Raw genomic sequence first — 12,378 nt, 5'->3', positions numbered from 1 at the left:
TGTCGCAGAAGGCGACTAAAGGGGACGGGTGCAGGGGGCTGGGATCCCTCCCCTCGTGTATTTTAGATTTCTAAATCTGGAAACAGGAGAAGGTGTCACGCGAGGAGTGCTCATCCTCCTCGAAGGCTCAGATTGAGGTGTTTAAATGTGTGGAGATTTAACCAAGATGAGAAAAAGGAGAGATAGGTAGTATGTTTGAGGAAAGGAACCTGGATGTATTGGTTCTGAGTGAAACGTAGCTCAAGCGTAAAGGGGAAGAGTGGTTTGGGAATGTCTTGGAAGTAAAGTCAGGGGATAGTGAGAGGACAAGAGCAAGGAAAGGAGTAGCACTACTCCTGTAAAAGGAGTGGTGGTAGTATGTAATAGAGTGTAAGAAATAAACTCTAGATTGATATGGGTAGAAATGAAAGTAGATGGAGAGAGATGGGTGATTATTGGTGCATATGCACCTGGACATGATAAGAAGCATCAGGGGAGGAAAGTTGTTTTGGGAACAGCTGAGTGAGTTTGTTAGTAGTCTTGATGCACGAGACCGGGCTATAGTGATAGGTGATTTGAATGCAAAGGTGAGTAGTGTGGCAGTTAAGGGAATAATTGGTGTACATAGGATATTCAGTGTTGTAAATGGAAATGGTGAAGAGCTTGTAGTTTTATGTGCTGAAAAGGGATTAGTGATTGGGAATACCTTGTTTAAAAAGAGAGATATACATAAGTATACGTATGTAAGTACGAGAGATGGGTAGAGAGCGTTATTGGATTACATTTTGATTGATAGGCCTGCGAAAGAAGAGACTTTTGGAAGTTAACATGCTGAGAGGTACAACTGGAGGGATGTCTTATCATTATCATGTGGAGGCGAAGGTGAAGATTTGTAGAGGTTTTCAGAAAAGAAGAGAGAATGTTGGGGTGAAGAGAGTGGTGAGAGTAAGTGAGCTTGGGAAGGAGACTTGTGTGAGGAAGTACCAGGGGAGACTGAGTACAAAATGGAAAAAGGTGAGAACAAAAGACGTAAGGGGGGTGGGGGAGGAATGGGATATATTGAAGGAAGCAGTGATGGCTTGCACAAAAGATGCTTGTGGCATGAGAAGCGTGGGAGGTGGGCAGATTAGAAAGGGTAGTGAGTGGTGGGATGAAGAAGTAAGATTATTAGTGAAAGAGAAGAGAGAGGCATTTGGACGATTTTTACAGGGAAATAATGCAAATGACTGGGAGATGTATAAAAGAAAGAGGCAAGAGGTCAAAAGAAAGGTGCAAGAGGTGAAAAAGAGGGCAAATGAGAGTTGGTGTGAGAGAGTATCAATCGATTTTAGTGAGAATAAAAAGGTGTTTTGGAAAGAGGTGAATAAAGAGCGTAAGACAAGGGAACAAATGGGATCTTCAGTGAAGGGGCCCAATGGGGAGGTGATAACAAGTAGTGGTGATGTGAGAAGGAGATGGAGTGAGTATTGTGAAGGTTTGTTTAATGTGTTTGATGATAGAGTATCAGATATAGGGTGTTTTGGTCGAGGTGGTGCACAAAGTGAGAGGGTTAGGGAGAATGATTTGGTAAACAGAGAAGAGGTAATAAAAGGTTTGCGGAAGATGAAAGCCGGCAAGGCAGCGGGTTTGGATGGTATTGCAGTGGAATTTATTAAAAAAGAGGGTGATTGTATTGTTGACTTGTTGGTAAGGTTATATAAGGTATGTATGACTCATGGTGAAGTGCCTGAGGATTGGCGGAATGCTTGCTTAGTGCCATTGTACAAAGGCAAAAAGGATACAAGTGTGTTCAAATTACAGAGGTATATGTTTGTTGCGTATTCCTGGTAAATTATATGGGGGCGTATTGATTGAGAGGGTGAAGTCATGTGCAGAGCATCAGACTGGGGAAGAGCAGTGTGGTTTCAGAAGTGGTAGAGGATGTGTGGATCAGGTGTTTGCTTTGAAGAATGTATGTGAGAAATACTTAGAAAAGCAAATGGATTTGTATGTATCATTTATGGATCTGGAGAAGGCATATGATAGAGTTGATAGAGATGCTCTGAGGAAGGTATTAAGAATATACGGTGTGGGAGGCAAGTTGTTAGAAGCAGTGAAAAGTTTCTATCGAGGATGTTATGCATGTGTACTTGTAGGAAGAGAGGAGAGTTGTTGGTTCTCAGTGAATGTTAGTTTGCGGCAGGGGTGTGTGATGTCTACATGGTTGTTTAATTTGTTTATGGATGGGGTTGTTAATGAGGTGAATGCAAGAGTTTTGGAAAGTGGGGCAAGTATGAAGTCTGTTGTAGATGAGAGAGCTTGGGAAGTGAGTCAGTTGTTGATCGCTGATGATATATCGCTGCTGGCTGATTCATGTGAGAAACTGCAGAAGCTGGTGACTTCGGGGCCTGAACATGCAGGAGTGTGAAAGGCGGGCAAGGAATAGAGTGAATTGGATCGATGTGGTATACCGGGGTTGACGTGCTGTCAGTGGATTGAATCAGGGCATGTGAAGCGTGTGGGGTAAACCATGGAAAGTTGTGTGGGGCCTAGATGTGGAAAGAGAGCTGTGGTTCCGGGCATTATTGCGTGACAGCTGGAGACTGAGTGTGAACGAATGGGGCCTTTGTTGTCTTTTCCTAGTGCTACCTCGCACATATGAGGGGGGAGGGGGATGGTATTCCATGTGTGGCGAGGTGGCAGTGGGAATGAATAGGGGCAGGCAGTGTGAATTGTGTGCATGGGCATATATGTATGTGTCTGTGTGTGTATATATGTGTGTACAATGAGATGTATAGGTATGTATATTTGCGTGTGTGGCCGTGTGTGTGTGTATATTGTGTATGGGGGTGGGTTGTGCCATTTCTTTCGTCTGTTTCCTTGCGCTACCTCGCAAACGCGGGAGACAGCGACAAAGCAAAATAAATAAATAATGTGTTAATGTGCTGAGAGGTGCAACTGGAGGGATGTCTGATCATTATCTTGTGGAGGCTAAGGTGAAGATTTGTATGGGTTTTCAGAAAAGAAGAGTGAATGTTGGGGTGAAGAGGGTGGTGAGAGTAAGTGAGCTTGGGAAGGAGACTTGTGTGAGGAAGTACCAGGAGAGACTGAGTACAGAATGGAAAAAGGTGAGAACAATGGAAGTAAGGGGAGTGGGGGAGGAATGGGATGTATTTAGGGAATCAGTGATGGATTGCGCAAAAGATGCTTGTGGCATGAGAAGAGTGGGAGGTGGGTTGATTAGAAAGGGTAGTGAGTGGTGGGATGAAGAAGTAAGAGTATTAGTGAAAGAGAAAAGAGAGGCATTTGGACGATTTTTGCAGGGAAAAAATGAAATTGAGTGGGAGACGTATAAAAGAAAGAGACAGGAGGTCAAGAGAAAGGTGCAAGAGGTGAAAAAAAGGGCAAATGAGAGTTGGGGTGAGAGAGTATCATTAAATTTTAGGGAGAATAAAAAGATGTTCTGGAAGGAGGTAAATAAAGTGCGTAAGACAAGGGAGCAAATGGGAACTTCAGTGAAGGGCGCAAATGGGGAGGTGATAACAAGTAGTGGTGATGTGAGAAGGAGATGGAGTGAGTATTTTGAAGGTTTGTTGAATGTGTTTGATGATAGAGTGGCAGATATAGGGTGTTTTGGTCGAGGTGGTGTGCAAAGTGAGAGGGTTAGGGAAAATGAGTTGGTAAACAGAGAAGAGGTAGTAAAAGCTTTGCGGAAGATGAAAGCCGGCAAGGCAGCAGGTTTGGATGGTATTGCAGTGGAATTTATTAAAAAAAGGGGGTGACTGTATTGTTGAGTGGTTGGTAAGGTTATTTAATGTATGTATGACTCATGGTGAGGTGCCTGAGGATTGGCGGAATGCGTGCATAGTGCCATTGTACAAAGGCAAAGGGGATAAGAGTGAGTGCTCAAATTACAGAGGTATAAGTTTGTTGAGTATTCCTGGCAAATTATATGGGAGGGTATTGATTGAGAGGGTGAAGGCATGTACAGAGCATCAGATTGGGGAAGAGCAGTGTGGTTTCAGAAGTGGTAGAGGATGTGTGGATCAGGTGTTTGCTTTGAAGAATGTATGTGAGAAATACTTAGAAAAGCAAATGGATTTGTATGTAGCATTTATGGATCTGGAGAAGGCATATGATAGAGTTGATAGAGATGCTCTGTGGAAGGTATTAAGAATATATGGTGTGGGAGGAAAGTTGTTAGAAGCAGTGAAAAGTTTTTATCGAGGATGTAAGGCATGTGTACGTGTAGGAAGAGAGGAAAGTGATTGGTTCTCAGTGAATGTAGGTTTGCGGCAGGGGTGTGTGATGTCTCCATGGTTGTTTAATTTGTTTATGGATGGGGTTGTTAGGGAGGTGAATGCAAGAGTTTTGGAAAGAGGGGCAAGTATGAAGTCTGTTGGGGATGAGAGAGCTTGGGAAGTGAGTCAGTTGTTGTTCGCTGATGATACAGCGCTGGTGGCTGATTCATGTGAGAAACTGCAGAAGCTGGTGACTGAGTTTGGTAAAGTGTGTGAAAGAAGAAAGTTAAGAGTAAATGTGAATAAGAGCAAGGTTATTAGGTACAGTAGGGTTGAGGGTCAATTCAATTGGGAGGTGAGTTTGAATGGAGAAAAACTGGAGGAAGTGAAGTGTTTTAGATATCTGGGAGTGGATCTGGCAGCGGATGGAACCATGGAAGCGGAAGTGGATCATAGGGTGGGGGAGGGGGCGAAAATTCTGGGAGCCTTGAAGAATGTGTGGAAGTCGAGAACATTATCTCGGAAAGCAAAAATGGGTATGTTTGAAGGAATAGTGGTTCCAACAATGTTGTATGGTTGCGAGGCGTGGACTATGGATAGAGTTGTGCGCAGGAGGATGGATGTGCTGGAAATGAGATGTTTGAGGACAATATGTGGTGTGAGGTGGTTTGATCGAGTGAGTAACGTAAGGGTAAGAGAGATGTGTGGAAATAAAAAGAGCGTGGTTGAGAGAGCAGAAGAGGGTGTTTTGAAGTGGTTTGGGCACATGGAGAGAATGAGTGAGGAAAGATTGACCAAGAGGATATATGTGTCGGAGGTGGAGGGAACGAGGAGAAGAGGGAGACCAAATTGGAGGTGGAAAGATGGAGTGAAAAAGATTTTGTGTGATCGGGGCCTGAACATGCAGGAGGGTGAAAGGAGGGCAAGGAATAGAGTGAATTGGAGCGATGTGGTATACCGGGGTTGACGTGCTGTCAGTGGATTGAATCAAGGCATGTGAAGCGTCTGGGGTAAACCATGGAAAGCTGTGTAGGTATGTATATTTGCGTGTGTGGACGTATGTATATACATGTGTATGGGGGGGGGCATTTCTTTCGTCTGTTTCCTTGCGCTACCTTGCAAACGCGGGAGACAGCGACAAGTATATATATATATATATATATATATATATATATATATATATATATATATATATATATATATATATATATCTTTTTTTTTTATACTATTCGCCATTTCCCGCATTAGCGAGGTAGCGTTAAGAACAGAGGGCTGGGCCTTTGAGGGAATATCATCACCTGGCCCCCTTCTCTGTTCCCTCTTTTGGAAAAATAAAAAAAAAGCGAGAGGTGAGGATTAATATATATATATATATATATATATATATATATATATATATATATATATATATATATATATATATATATATATATATATATATATATATATATATATATATATATATATATATTCTTTTTTTTTATTTTCCTTTGTTGCTGTCTCCCGCGTTAGCGAGGTAGCATAAGGAAACAATCGAAAGAATGGCCCAACCAACTCAAATACACATGTATATACATACACGTCCACACACGCAAATATACATACCTGTCCATCTCAATGGAAACATATGTATATACATACACAGACATATACATACATACACTTGTATATAATTCATACTGTCTGACTTTATACATTCCCATCGCCACCTTACCACACATGGAATAACAACCCCATCCCCCCTCATGTGTGCGAGGTAGCGCTAGGAAAAGACAACGAAGGCCCAATTCGTTCACGCTCATTCTCTTGCTGTCATGTAATAATGCACCGAAACCACAGCTCCTTTTCCACATCCAGGCCCCACAGAACTTTCCATGGTTTACCCCAGACGCTTCACATGCCCTGGTTCAGTCCATTGACAGCACGTCGACCCCGGTATACCACATCGTTCCAATTCACTCTATTCCTTGCACGCCTTTCACCCTCCTGCATGTTCAGGCCCCGATCACTCAAAATCTTTTTCACTCCATCTTTCCACCTCCAATTTGGTCTCCCACTTCTCCTCGTTCCCTCCACGTCTGACACATATATCCTCTTGGTTAATCTTTCCTCACTCATTCTCTCCATGTGACCAAACCATTCAAAACACCCTCTTCTGCTCTCCTAACCACACTCTTTTTATTTCCACACATCTCTCTTACCCTTACTTTACTTACTCAATCAACCACCTCAGACCACATATTGTCCTCAAACATCTCATTTCCAGCACATCCACCCTCCTGCGCACAACTCTATCCATAGCCCACGCCTCGCAGCCATACAACATTGTTGGAACCACTATTCCTTCAAACATACCTATCTTTTTTTTCCGAGATAATGTTCTCGACTTCCAAACATTCTTTAAGGCTCCCAGAATTCTCACCCCCTCCCCCACCCTATGATTCACTTCCGCTTCCATGGTTCCATCCGCTGCCAGATCCACTCCCAGATATCTAAAACACTTTACTTCCTCCAGTTTTTCTCCACTCAAACTTACCTCCCAATTGAGTTGAACCTCAACCCTACTGTACCTAATAACCTTGCTCTTATTCACATTTACTCTTAACTTTCTTCTTTCACACACTTTACCAAACTCAGTCACCAGCGTCTGCAGTTTCTCACATGAATCAGCCATTAGCGCTGTATCATCAGCGAACAACTGACTCACTTCCCAAGCTCTCTCATCCACAACAGACTGCATACTTGCCCCTCTTTCCAAAACACTTGCATTCACCTCCCTAACAACCCCATCCATAAACAAATTAAACAATCATGGAGACATCAAACACCCCTGCCGCAAACCTACATTAACTGAGACCCAATCACTTTCCTCTCTTCCTACACGTACACATGCATAACATCTTCGATAAAAACTTTTCACTGCTTCTAAGAACTTGCCTCCCACACCATATATTCTTAATACCTTCCACAGAGCACCTATATCAACTCTATCATATGCCTTCTCCAGATCCATAAATGCTACATACAAATCCATTTGGTTATCTAAGTATTTCTCACATACATTCTTCAAAGCAAACACCTGATCCACACATCCTCTACCACTTCTGAAACCACACTGCTCTTCCCCAATCTGATGCTCTGTACATGCCTTCACCCTCTCAATCAATACCCACCCATATAATTTACCAGGAATACTCAACAAACTTATACCTCTGTAATTTGAGCACTCACTCTTTTCCCCTTTGACTTTGTACAATGGCACTATGCAAGCATTCCGCCAATCCTAAGGTACCTCACCATGAATCATACATACATTAAATAACCTTACCAACCAGTTAACAATACTGTCAGCCACTTTTTTAATAAGTTCCACTGCAATACCATCCAAACCTGCTGCCTTGCCGGCTTTCATCTTCTGCAAAGCTTTTGCTACCTCTTCTCTGTTTACCAAATCAGTTTCCCTAACCCTCTCACTTTGCACACCACCTCGACCAAAACACCCTATATCTGCCACTCTATCATCAAACACATTCAACAAACCTTCAAAATACTCACTCCATCTCCTCACATCACCACTACTTGTTATCACCTCCCCATTAGCCCCCTTCACTGAAGTTCTCATTTGCTCCCTTGCCTTACTCACCTTATTTACCTCCTTCCAAAACATCGTTTTATTCTCCCTAAGATTTAACGATACTCTCTCACCCCAACTCTCATTTGCCCTCTTTTTCACCTCATGCAACTTTTTGTTTGACCTCCTGCCTCTTGCTTTTTTACATCTCCCACTCATTTGCATTTTCTCCCTGCAAAAATCGTCCAAATGCCTCTCTCTTCTATTTCACTAATAATCTTACTTCTTTGCCCCACCACTCACTACCCTTTCTAATCAACCCACCTCCCACGTTTCTCATGCCACAAGTATCTTTTGCGCAAGCTATCACTGAGTCCCTAAATACATCCCATTCCTCCCCCACTCCCCTAATTCTTTTGTTCTCACCTTTTTCCATTCTGTACTTAGTCTCTCCTGGTACTTCCTCACACAAATCTCCTTCCCAAGCTTACTTACTCGTACCACTCTCTTCACCCCAACATTCTCTCTTCTTTTCTGAAAACCCCTACAAATCTTCACCTTTGCCTCCACAACATAATGATCATACATCCCTATAGTTGCACCTCTCAGCACATTAACATCCAAAAGTCTCTCTTTCTCTCGCCTATCAATCAACACGTAATCCAATAACGCTCTCTGGCCATCTCCCCTACTTGCATACGTATACTTACGTAAATCTCGCTTTTTAAACCAGGTATTCCCAATCACCAGACCTTTTTCAGCAGATAAATCCAAAAGCTCTTCACCATTTCCATTTACAATACTGAACACCCGATGTATACCAATTATTCCCTCAACTGCCATATTACTCACCTTTGCATTCAAATTCCGCATCATTATAACCCGGTCTTGTGCATCAAAACCACTAACACACTCATTCAGCTGCTCCCAAAACACTTGCTTCTCATGATATTTCTTCTCATGCCCAGGAGCATATGCACCAATAATCACCCATCTCTCTCAATCAACTTTCATTTTTACCCATATCAATCTAGAATTTACTTTCTTACACTCTATCACATACGCCCACAAATCCTGTTTCAGGAGTATTGCTACTCCTTCCCTTGCTCTTGTCCTCTCACTAACCCCTGACTTTACTTCCAAGACATTTCCAAACCACTCTTCCCCTTTACATTTGAGCTTCGTTTCACAAAGAGCCAAAACATCCAGGTTCCTTTCCTCAAACATACTACCTATCTCTCCTTTCTTCTCATCTTCGTTACATCCACACACATTTCGACAACTCAATCTGAGCCTTCGAGGAGGATGAGTACTCCCTGTGTGACTCCTTCTTCTGTTTCCCCTTTTAGAGTGTTAAAATACAAGGAGGGGAGGGTATCTGGCCTCCCGCTCCCGTCCCCTTTAGTCGCCTTCTACGACACGTGAGGAATGCGTGGGAAGTATTCTTTCTCCCCTATCCCCAGTGAAATATATATATATATATATATATATATATATATATATATATATATATATATATATATATATATATATATATATATATATATATACATATGTACATATATATACATATATATATATATATGTATATATATATATATATATATATATATATATATATATATATATATATATATATATATATATATATATATATATATATATATATATATATATATACATACATATATATATATTTGTATATATGTATATATCCCACCATTCACTATTTCTAATCAACCCACCTCCCACTCTTCTCATGCCACAAGCATGTATATATATATATATATATATATATATATATATATATATATATATATATATATATATATATATATATATATATATATATATATATATATATATATATATATATATATATATATATATATATATATATATATATATATATATATATATATATACATATATTTTATATATATATTTTATATATATATATATATATATATATATATATATATATATATATATATATATATATATATATATATATATATATATATATATATATATATATATATAAATATATTTTTTTTTTTTTTTTTTTATACTTTGTCGCTGTCTCCCGCGTTTGCGAGGTAGCGCAAGGAAACAGACGAAAGAAATGGCCCAACCCCCCCCCCCCATACACATGTACATACATACGTCCACACACGCAAATATACATACCTACACAGCTTTCCATGGTTTACCCCAGACGCTTCACATGCCTTGATTCAATCCACTGACAGCACGTCAACCCCTGTATACCACATCGCTCCAATTCAATCTATTCCTTGCCCTCCTTTCACCCTCCTGCATGTTCAGGCCCCGATCACACAAAATCTTTTTCACTCCATCTTTCCACCTCCAATTTGGTCTCCCTCTTCTCCTCGTTCCCTCCACCTCCGACACATATATCCTCTTGGTCAATCTTTCCTCACTCATTCTCTCCATGTGCCCAAACCATTTCAAAACACCCTCTTCTGTTCTCTCAACCACGCTCTTTTTATTTCCACACATCTCTCTTACCCTTACGTTACTTACGCGATCAAACCACCTCACACCACACATTTTCCTCAAACATCTCATTTCCAGCACGTCCATCCTCCTGCGCACAACTCTATCCATAGCCCACGCCTCGCAACCATACAACATTGTTGGAACCACTATTCCTTCAAACATACCCATTTTTGCTTTCCGAGATAATGTTCTCGACTTCCACACATTTTTCAAGGCTCCCAAAATTTTCGCCCCCTCCCCCACCCTATGATCCACTTCCGCTTCCATGGTTCCATCCGCTGACAGATCCACTCCCAGATATCTAAAACACTTCACTTCCTCCAGTTTTTCTCCATTCAAACTCACCTCCCAATTGACTTGACCCTCACCCCTACTGTACCTAATAACCTTGCTCTTATTCACACTTTACCAAACTCAGTCACCAGCTTCTGCAGTTTCTCACATGAATCAGCCACCAGCGCTGTATCATCAGCGAACAACAACTGACTCACTTCCCAAGCTCTCTCATCCCCAACAGACTTCATACTTGCCCCTCTTTCCAAAACTCTTGCATTTACCTCCCTAACAACCCCATCCATAAACAAATTAAACAACCATGGAGACATCACACACCCCTGCCGCAAACCTACATTCACTGAGAACCAATCACTTTCCTCTCTTCCTACACGTACACATGCCTTACATCCTCGATAAAAACTTTTCACTGCTTCTAACAACTTGCCTCCCACACCATATATTCTTAATACCTTCCACAGAGCATCTCTATCAACTCTATCATATGCCTTCTCCAGATCCATAAATGCTACATACAAATCCATTTGCTTTTCTAAGTATTTCTCACATACATTCTTCAAAGCAAACACCTGATCCACACATCCTCTACCACTTCTGAAACCGCACTGCTCTTCCCCAATCTCATGCTCTGTACATGCCTTCACCCTCTCAATCAATACCCTCCCATATAATTTACCAGGAATACTCAACAAACTTATACCTCTGTAATTTGAGCACTCACTCTTATCCCCTTTGCCTTTGTACAATGGCACTATGCACGCATTCCGCCAATCCTCAGGCACCTCACCATGAGTCATACATACATTAAATAACCTTACCAACCAGTCAACAATACAGTCACCCCCTTTTTTAATAAATTCCACTGCAATACCATCCAAACCTGCTGCCTTGCCGGCTTTCATCTTCCGCAAAGCTTTTACTACCTCTTCTCTGTTTACCAAATCATTTTCCCTAACCCTCTCACTTTGCACACCACCTCGACCAAAACACCCTATATCTGCCACTCTGTCATCAGACACATTCAACAAACCTTCAAAATACTCATTCCATCTCCTTCTCACATCACCACTACTTGTTATCACCTCCCCATTTACGCCCTTCACTGAAGTTCCCATTTGCTCCCTTGTCTTACGCACTTTATTTACCTCCTTCCAGAACATCTTTTTATTCTCCCTAAAATTTAATGATAGTCTCTCACCCCAACTCTCATTTGCCCTTTTTTTCACCTCTTGCACCTTTCTCTTGACCTCCTGTCTCTTTCTTTTATACTTCTCCCACTCAATTGCATTTTTTCCCTGCAAAAATCGTCCAAATGCCTCTCTCTTCTCTTTCACTAATACTCTTACTTCTTCATCCCACCACTCACTACCCTTTCTAAACAGCCCACCTCCCACTCTTCTCATGCCACAAGCATCTTTTGCGCAATCCATCACTGATTCCCTAAATACATCCCATTCCTCCCCCACTCCCCTTACTTCCATTGTTCTCACCTTTTTCCATTCTGTACACAGTCTCTCCTGGTACTTCCCCACACAGGTCTCCTTCCCAAGCTCACTTACTCTCACCACCTTCTTCACCCCAACATTCACTCCTCTTTTCTGAAAACCCATACTAATCTTCACCTTAGCCTCTACAAGATAATGATCAGACATCCCTCCAGTTGCACCTCTCAGCACATTCACATCCAAAAGTCTCTCTTTCGCACGCCTGTCAATTAACACGTAATCCAATAACGCTCTCTGGCCATCTCTCCTACTTACATAAGTATACTTATGTATATCTCGCTTTTTA

At 41.4% G+C, this 12,378-nt stretch overlaps 1 protein-coding gene across 1 annotated transcript in view; it reads right to left on the bottom strand.

Moving 5' to 3' along the window:
* LOC139748986 (uncharacterized) overlaps positions 1-12,378 on the bottom strand; it is a 368,011-nt gene that overhangs the window by 158,707 nt on the left and 196,926 nt on the right. The gene's annotated exons all lie outside the window — the stretch shown is intronic.

This window comes from Panulirus ornatus, chromosome 1, assembly GCF_036320965.1.
Source record: "Panulirus ornatus isolate Po-2019 chromosome 1, ASM3632096v1, whole genome shotgun sequence".
Taxonomy (NCBI): domain Eukaryota; kingdom Metazoa; phylum Arthropoda; class Malacostraca; order Decapoda; family Palinuridae; genus Panulirus; species Panulirus ornatus.
The sequence above is the reverse complement of the archived record's forward strand: the minus strand, read 5'-3'. Positions and strand labels throughout refer to the sequence as shown.